The following is a 9,876-nucleotide window of genomic DNA, read 5'->3' on the forward strand; positions in this document are numbered from 1 at the left end:
GTATTCATTCATTCACCTCTATACATTTAGTTACAACTTTTGATAAATATTGTATATCGTGTTTAGGTTCCTAAGCAAATTGAAGTCTTATTCCGCAATAAGCATTAGCCAGAAAGATCAACTGCTGAAGGCTACTTGGCAGAGGAGTGCATGACCTTCTGTTCTAGATATTTAGAAGATGTTGAAACACGATTTAATAGACCAAGTAGAAATGCTGGGCTCAATGATCATAACTTGGCCGAAACTTATTTATTCCAAAGTTATGGAGAACCGTTCGGCAAAGTTGAAACTGCAGAATTAGATGATATATCGCGGATACAAGCACATCGATATGTACTTTTTCACCACGATTCAATTGAACCGTTACGCAAGTAAGTTCTAAAATTTCCTCACATATTCGTCGTTTTGATTTGTTTATTTTCTAACCAATTAAACTTGTTTTTAACATAATGAGTACAAATAAATTTTGAGATCTCGCGTACGCTCTTGAAGATTACAACAACGAGAGATTAATAAGTTATTCACAGAATCTTTTCATGAATGGTTAAGCCAAACGGTATGTAACTGAAGTTAATAAGTTACATATAATCACGAAATTTAGTTAATCAAATAAGAATGTATAATACATTTATAATTTCTCAATTTACTTTCGATTCAATAGGTTTGGAGTAGGAAGGACGTCAATGACGAAGTTAAATGGCTTTCCCAAGGTCCGAATAGAGTAATAAAAAGATATAGTGTCTTCCTCATCAATGGATATAGATTTCATACAAAATATCGCGAGAGAATGAGGAGAACTCAAAATTGTGGAATTGTTGTTAATTCTTCAATTACAAGTTATGCTAGTGCTAGGGACAGTAATCCGGTTGAGGGTAATGTAGAGTATTACAGACTTCTTGCCGACATTTTTAAGTTGGATTACTATGGCAGATGGAAATTTTTCTTATTTCGGTGTGATTGGGCTGATGTTAATACTGCTCGCGGAATTAAAAAAGATCAATTTGGTTTTACAATGGTTAATTTCTCTTGCTTGATTCACACTGGACAATAATTGATGGACGAGCCATATGTATTTTCTTCTCAAGTGAAACAAGTTTTTTATTCGAAAGATTCAATTGATAAGGGTTGGTATGTTGTACTCCGGAACACCCCTAGAGACTTATTTGACATGGGTAATGGAAGTAGAGATGACATCGTCGAAAGATCAGAAACATTGCCTTTTCCAGAACAAAACTTAGATGAAAATATCTCTAGTACTAGTACACAACATCAATGGGTCCGACATGATGTAGATGAAGATATTTACGAATAATGATGTAGTAAGATTTTACGATTTTTTAATTATATGTAATACTATAATTTTAATCTTGGTCATGTTATATAATTTAACTATTTTATATGTACTATTATTGTTGTAATTTGTTACTAAAATTTCAACTATTTTATGTGTATTGCAGGAAAAATGCATAGAAGAAGATTACGAGATTTAAGTATTGTCCAGAATACTCCAAATTCGGAAGAAGAAAATAGTGAATAGCAGACAGTTGTTGGATCTTCGAATGTGCGGAGACACTTGACGAGCCTGCAGAATTTCGAAGTAATGTTAAGTTTATTTTACATGTGTGTTGACTTTTATTATTGATTTATTTTTCAATTTTAATATAATAAGATATCATTTTTTAGCTGAAAGTGGTGGGACGCGTAGAGGTCAAAGATGTACGCTACTTAAAGATTTATACGAATTAAATCCTGTCGAGCATGTCAAAGTAAGTAGAAACAGTCATGGTCAGCCTGTTGGATCTGAAGCTCGACTTTTAGCAGGCTATTCGGGCATTATAGCATGAAATGTCAATATGTTGCCCATCAACTATGAATCATGGCATCACATGCCTAATAGCAACAAAAATCAGGCTCTTGATAATATTAAGGTAACAAAACGTTAAAGTAATTTATAATACTTCAGTTTAACTGTCATTTATATTTACATTCTAAACTTGTGTTTTTTTAGGAGAGATTTGCTTTAGAGGTCTCCGATGACTATATGAAGAAAGCATTGGGTAAAAAATGGAGAGACTATAAAAGCACTTTGAAAAAACTATATTTTAAGAAAGACATAAGCCTCGAGGAAAAATTGAGAAATGTCCTACCGGGAATGCTGAGGTACCAATAGGAAGATGTGGTTAGATTCTAGAATTCAAAGAAAGGAGAGGTATTACATATTTCCAAACTCTTATATATAGTGTTAACTATATACGTAATAATAATTTCATTATGTAGAACCGTGAGCGAGTTGGAACAAGCAGCAGGCAAAAACAAAAATTTAGTGCACACGACAGGATCGAGAAGTTTTGCTTCTGTAGCTGAGGCCGAGGTATTATGAATTTATTAATTCTGTCAAATATTAATGACTTTCTACTATTAAATAATATTTTTACTACTATATTGTAGGAAGTCTCGTCAAGTCAAAAATTTGGACGCCTTCAGCTTTTTGAGATTACGCATAGGAAGAAAGATGGATCTCCTATGACATCCAAAGCTGGAGAAATTATGGTATATTTACTTAATAAAATTTTATTTATTATAAATATTTATAATGTTTAATTATAATGTTTTAATTCGTCGTTAATTCGTCGTTAGTAGTTTTAAACAATGTTAAGTTAAGTTGCATTCCTTTTTATTATATATTTCATTTCTAATTCTTTGATTGATTTATTAGGAGAAACTAAAGGAGAAGAAGGCGGAGTACGAAGTGATTGCTTCGATTGATAGTTCTGTTAATCTTGAGAATATTGATAACAAAATTATCACTGAAGTTTTGGGTCCTGAAAGGTACGGCAGGTTCGATTTCAAGGATCTGGTGTTACCCCGACCCAATATTTTAGATCCGGCTCCCAACAATACATACCTTCTGGGAGTCAAGCTCAAGCTAAAGTTCAGAGGTTAAGAGACCCGATAGCTCAGATGCAAGCGAGCACAATTGAGCAAATTGCCAAGGTTCAAAGAAAATATGAAGAACTCCAGCAACAACTTAGAGCAGAGGCAGCAGCGAGGGAGGCAGCGGTAGCAGCGAGGGAGGCAGAGGCAGCAGTGATGGCAGTAGAGCAGAGCAGAAAGTACGATGAGCTCCAACTATAGCTTCAGCAATGATGCAGATGTTTTAGCAGTCGCAAAAGCAGCCATCTTAGACATTAGTTTTCTCCTTGTAAGAATGTTTTTAACATTGTCACATTTAACATTATTGTAAGAATATTTTGAGTTATACTTAATTTATTAATTTACATCATAGATCTTTCGTTGAATTTGAAGTATCATTTAGATTTAATGTTTTTGGTTGTATTTTTTATGCTACATTTGCTGTTTTTGGTTAGATTTCATGCTATATTTGCTGTTTTTGGTTGGATTTAATGCAGGAAGGGTTGGATATTGGTGAAAGATATACATTTCAAATCTGCCAAAATTAGCGGCGTTTGTGACAAAAATGTCGTTAAAAGCCATGGCTTTTAGCGGCGTTTCTCTCACAAACGCCGCTAAAAGTCTTGATCTTTTGTGGCGTTTTTTTCAGATAAACGCTGCAAAATTTAGCGGTGTTTCCTATAGCGGCGTTTTTTGCTGCGCTTAGAAAAACGCCGCTAATAGTTTTTACAGCGTTTAAAAGAGCCGCTAATAGTTTTTGCGGCGCTTGCCGCTAAAAGTTTGTTTTCTTGTAGTGGACATTGAAATTAGTTTTAAAAAATAAGTACCTAAACTATGCAATTTTTCTCATTTTAATACTTAATTTTTTATTATGCTACTACCAACCATTAACTCCCGTTAAAAAAAAACACTTTTGAATCAATCAAATTATATCATGTATCATTTTTTAATTTAATAAAAAATAAAATTAACATTAACATTAACATTAATAAAATTTCATCTCTCTTTCCCTCTCTCTCCCTTTCCTTCTTCATCTTCTCTGCCTTCTTTTTAGCCAAGGGTGAAATACAAAAAATCCATAAAAACAACCTAGTCATGGCCTCAAAATTGGGTTTATTAACAATAAAGGCTCATTTTCAAAATTAATTACAGAAATGGGCCATTTCAAAAAATAATAATGGGAATGGATCGAAAACCCAGAAAACGCTTCCACGTCAGCGTTTCTTTTCCTTGTGTCAAGCAAAAGCGCACTAACGTGGACGCGCTTCAGTAAAAAGCGCTGACGAGGATGCACTTTTGGCCGTGTAATCCCCAATGGTCACCTCCAACAGCCGTTTAAAAATTTGACCATTGGGCTCAACGGACAGGAAAAAAAAGTATAAAATCCCCTCAACCTATTTTTTCACACCAATTTTATTATTCTTCCAAATCTCTATCTAAATTTCTCAAAAAAGTTCTCAAAGCTCTCTAAAATTTTTATTTTTGTCTGAATTAATATTATTTTTTTATAATTTCTAAGAAATTTGATCATGTTAACAATGGCCCGTTCCATTAATTCTTCTTGATGATAAACATATATCTGTCGACCAAATGCAAATGGTAAGTGTTAATTTCGTTTTTTTAATATTATTTAAATTTTTTATTTAAATTTTATAATTTAATTAATATTTTTTATAATTTTTTTAATAATAGCCGGTAGATCAAGTGTTACAATGTTTTATTCATAATCTACCTAGTCTTCCATCACCATTGATTGAAAATTACTTGAGGGAAGCAGGTTTTTAGCACGTGGCCAATATAGGTTGGGGGTGCAAGTTGGAACTGAAACTCATCAGCACGTTTGTGGAGAGGTGGAGACACGAGATCACACATTCTATTTTCCATGTGGGAGTATACCATCACTTTAGAGGACGTGCAATTATAGTTGGAGTTACCGGTGAATAGGTCCATACTCACCGGGTCCGCTCAATCTACTGATTCGGGAGCCATATGTTACGATCTTTTGGGTGCGATTCCGGATATTATTTACGGAGGTTGGATCGATATCGGCTTGTTACGAGAGATAGTCTTGGTGTCGAGGGATGATTTGTACATCTGAGGTTATCTGATATTAGACAAGTCACAAAACCTCGTACATCTGAGGTGACTACTGACACTCATCGATTTTATAGCAGCTAGCGAACTCAGTTGGGAGTCTGCCGTGTTGGCGACATTATATCAGAAGACGTGTCGGGCAATGCAACCAAATAAAATCAAAATTAAATATTGCCTCTCACTGCTACAATCATGGGCTCGGTTTCGTTTTCCATTTTTATATCCTCGAGTGGAGCACCTGTATACATTCCCACTCATAATAAGGTAAAATTTATATTAGATTTTACAATTATTAAAAAGATTTAAAATAAAATGTTATGCTAAAATTTTATTTAAATAGGTGGAACCATTTGTCGAGTTACGGGTGAATACCTACCGCTCTTAAAGATATATGGCTTTTATTAGACCAACAGTCAGAAGCACATGTAAGTACTTATTTCATTACATAACATAGTTGATTTTGTATTTCGTATTATTTATATAACTAATATTTTTATCACGTTCATATAGTTTCAATGGACACCATACGAGGATTCGACAATTCAAGCAGTAATTTTGAATGAATTCCTACAAAATCTGAACATCTGGCACGTTAGGGTCCCATTCGTTAGCTACGCTATTGTCGAGATACATCAGATGGATAGAGTGTTACAACAATTCAGATGGCAACAACCGATTCCCGTGACATCTAAGATGCTCGATGATGAGCACAAAATTGATTTACGACGACCAAATACACATTGGCCGCTCTTCCACTAAGAATATATTGAAATGTAGGAAAATCGATATGATAATATACCTACTCGTGAACCGATTATCGTTCCGGAGTTAGCGTGTGATCCAGATTACATGTCATGGTTTAGGATTCATGGTAGGAGTTAGCATGTGATCCAGATTATATATTGATTTAGGATTCATGACAAGCCATATTTACTCTCAGAAGAGTAAATGACAAGGGATGGCGAGGTGGGCCCATCAACAATGCCCACACAATCACTAGCCTCAACAGAACAAGTGACGATGCCCTAACCATAGCCTTTTTAGATTATGCAAGGTGCGTATCCTAACCCTTATGTATATCCTTTTTCCGCTCATATACCAGGTTGGAATATATGGCCTAGTGCATCTCATTTCCCGATGACTCTGACTCAACTGATGATATATAGGCCATCATCGTAGGAGGGATTGCACGAGGCACCGTCGATGAGCTTAACTCATTTCCAATCCCCATTGCCTTATGGGATTCAAGCAGGTTACGCTCATTCGCCATAAGTGATGCAAACACCTCCGTGATCTTTTATTCTATCAAGGTGGGTCATCTTCCCAACACCCACAACTAGAAATTGATCCTGAACAACCACAACCCTGGCTGGAAGCTGAGCTAAAAAGGAATCCAGAGTATAACTATCGACTACTCCCATGTGGCATTGATTCCAACCGGCACATGCATTGATTTAATTTTTAATATTTTTGTACAAATTGTTTTTATATTATTTCATTTAATAAAATAGAATTTATTTTGAATATTTTTGTACAAATATATTACTGGCTGTGTATCCTACTTAGAGCATTTTTTCAAAAAAAAAATCATCTTGTCAAAATAATTTTTTCAGAACACATCATGGTAAATTTATTTTTTCAAAACCCATATTGTCAAAATTATTTTTCCTTGAACAATGCTTAGCAATTAAAAAAATTAAACCTTAAACAATTAAAAACCTAATACCCTAATTTAATTTTTTCTAATCCCTAATCAAACCCAAAAACCCTAAACAATTAAAAAAATAATACCCTAATTTAAATTTTCCTAAACCCTAATCAAACCCCAAAAACCTAAACAATTAAAAACCTAATACCCTAATTTAATTTTTCCTAAACCCTAATCAAGCTGAAAAACCCTAAACAATTAAAAACATAATACCCTAATTTAATTTTTCATAAACCCTAATCAAATCTAAAAAACCTAAACCTAGGCCATAATTTGCAAATAATCCACTGGGGATTACACAGCCAAAAGCGCGTCCTCATCAGCACTTTTTACTAAAGCGCGTCCATGTCAACGCACTTTTGCCTGACACAAGAAAAAAAGCGCTGACGTGGAAGCGTTTTTCTAGGTTTTCCCCTGAAAACCCATCCACATCAGCTCGTTTTTGGGTTTTCGGTCCATTTCCGTTATTATTTTTTGAAACGACCCATTACCATAGATAATTCCGGAAATTGACCTTTATTGGTACTAAATCCCTCAAAATCCATTTATTTATTTTTCCCATTTTGAGTTGTTAATATTGAAAATAAGGGTTTGTATATATTATTTCAAGTAATATTATTATAAATATTAGATTTTATCACACTCACAATGTGAGTAAATGAAAATATTTTATATTAAAAGATATATTTATAAAAATATATCCATAGATGATTATCACTAAAGTTGTAAAGGTTTTTTATTTAAATTTTTTGGTTTTATATTCGATTTCCAAATAATATTTTTTAGTTGTTTTATTTAAACTTTATATAAAATTATGAAAAATATGAAAATACCCTTATAATAATATTAATTACCCTTTAAAATAAGGGTACTTTAATAATTACACAACTGAATTAGTGTTGAGTTGACTCGTGATACCAATTCAATTAGTCACTTTATATTCAATATAGATAGTTTACTTACATTTATATAGAATCATAATCAATTAATAAATTACAATGAAATAATTTTATTGAGTGGAAAATTCCGAGAATCAAACTTACTTTTATCAAGAATTTGAAATATTATAAAGACATTATATTATTATATTTAAAAAAATAAATCTTAATTAATTATTTTAAATTAAATCGATTTAATAAAACGATTCGTGGATTTAAATTTTTTCTCAAATTCATACTTTTATTATATTATAGAAATTTATGTTAAGCCATCAATCTTAAATAATTTTCTATCAAAGGTATTTTTAAAAATTTATGGATACCGTGGAATTTTATAAATTTTAAATTTGGAGGTTTTCTTACAAAAATCTAGTGGGGCAGATTTACATGACTTTAAAGAAAATAAAAGCTTAATAAATCTGGTTAAATTATTACTATCAATATCAGTTTGGTCTTTATATTTATTTTTGCTGTCAATTTGACCCAGTATTTTAATCTTGTAATCTCAATTACCCCAATCTAAATTTTCAATTAAAAAAATAGACAAACTAATAACGTGTTGCCACATGTCAATAAAAAAATTCACTTAAATTTATAAAAAAATATATAACAAAATTAAAAAATATCATTAAAAATGCAAAAAACCGTCAAATCCAAAAAATATTACTTAGAAAATTATGAATATAAAAATATCAATTTATTTTTGAAAATTCTAAAAAAATTATTTTTAAAAATTATAGGTGCGAAACTTTTTCTGAAACTTTTTAATTTTGAAAGGAGTTTTGCATACTTATAATTTTTAAAATATTTTTTATGATTTTCACAAATAGATTATGATTTTTTATTTTTTTAATTATTTTTTAAGTTTTGATATTTTTGGGATATTTTGTGATTTTTTTAATAATTTTATTAATTTTTTTGATACATCCTAAGAATGGGGTTAAAAGAATTGAATTTGTGGTTGATTGATTGGATTTAAACTTCAATACACATGATTGTTAAGTTTTGGTTGCATGATGGATGATATGTATGTGCTTAGTGAATTATTGGATTTATATATAATATATGTTTATTGTGTTTAGGCTGCTAATGGTACATTGGATGGCATCATCGATACAGTATCTGCTCAACATCCCTTGCCGCCTTTGCTTGGGTTGCTGAAGACTCACGGGAAGCTTGTTCTTGTGTCACGGGGTAGAACTTTTGTCTCACATTCTATGAGGCCTTGGGCAATCCTTTCGACGCAAACACACCTAAGTCAGCTTAATCACCAAACAATTCAGGATTCACAAATAATTCCTCCAATGCACTAATTTATATAGTGGAAGCAACACAAATAAAAAGAAGTACAAACGAACAGAAAGCCATAGAAGACTACGTACGAGAGGTGTTTAAGTAAATGCTCTCAATTGTATTACTTTCTCTCAAAGAATATAAGAAACAATGAAATAATGGAATGAAATACAAGTGAGTGGGAGACTCTATATTTATAGTTGAGCTCCCCCAAAACCGACAGTCTAGATCAAGTTACATCGACTGACGATATTAGCTTATCCCTTAAATCTAGGGATTTACAATATTACATAATCAATTTACATAATCAAATAAAATATAATCTTATAAGATATGATTCCCCTTGATCTTCTAAGATTAGTTTCTCTATTTATCAAGATAGTTAATGTTGTCATATCTTTATCATTAGGCCACCAGAGGTTTCAATCTGACAAGCTTCTCCAATAGCTCCTTGAATTCTTCTGAGTCAAATAATCCCCATCTAAATGATAAACCTCCATGAGATACATTTGGTGCGATGGTCACGGGCTTTGAACTGCAGCCCGTGACACTTGTTGGTGCTCCAGAGAAACCACTTGAGCTACCAGCCTTTCCATTGCTCTAGGGTAAGAGTTTATGGTGAATATATGCTCTCTAAAAGAATGAATGAGGCTCGACTTCACCATATGCATATTCAAATAATATTGATGTGATTTTTACATTAAAATTGGCAGGGAGAAAGATAACAGGAGGAAGTTTGATCGGAGAGACAAAAGAGGCTCAGGAGATGATTGATTTTGTAGCTAAACAAAGCATAAAACCAGACATTGAAGTTACACCAATTGATTATGTGAACACTATCATGAAACGCCTTCTCAAAACAGATGTCAAATATCAATTTGTCATTGATATTGGGAACACGTTGAAGCCCACCTCTTAAAGCTCTGCTTC

Source organism: Gossypium hirsutum, chromosome A11, assembly GCF_007990345.1.
Source record: "Gossypium hirsutum isolate 1008001.06 chromosome A11, Gossypium_hirsutum_v2.1, whole genome shotgun sequence".
Lineage (NCBI taxonomy): Eukaryota > Viridiplantae > Streptophyta > Magnoliopsida > Malvales > Malvaceae > Gossypium > Gossypium hirsutum.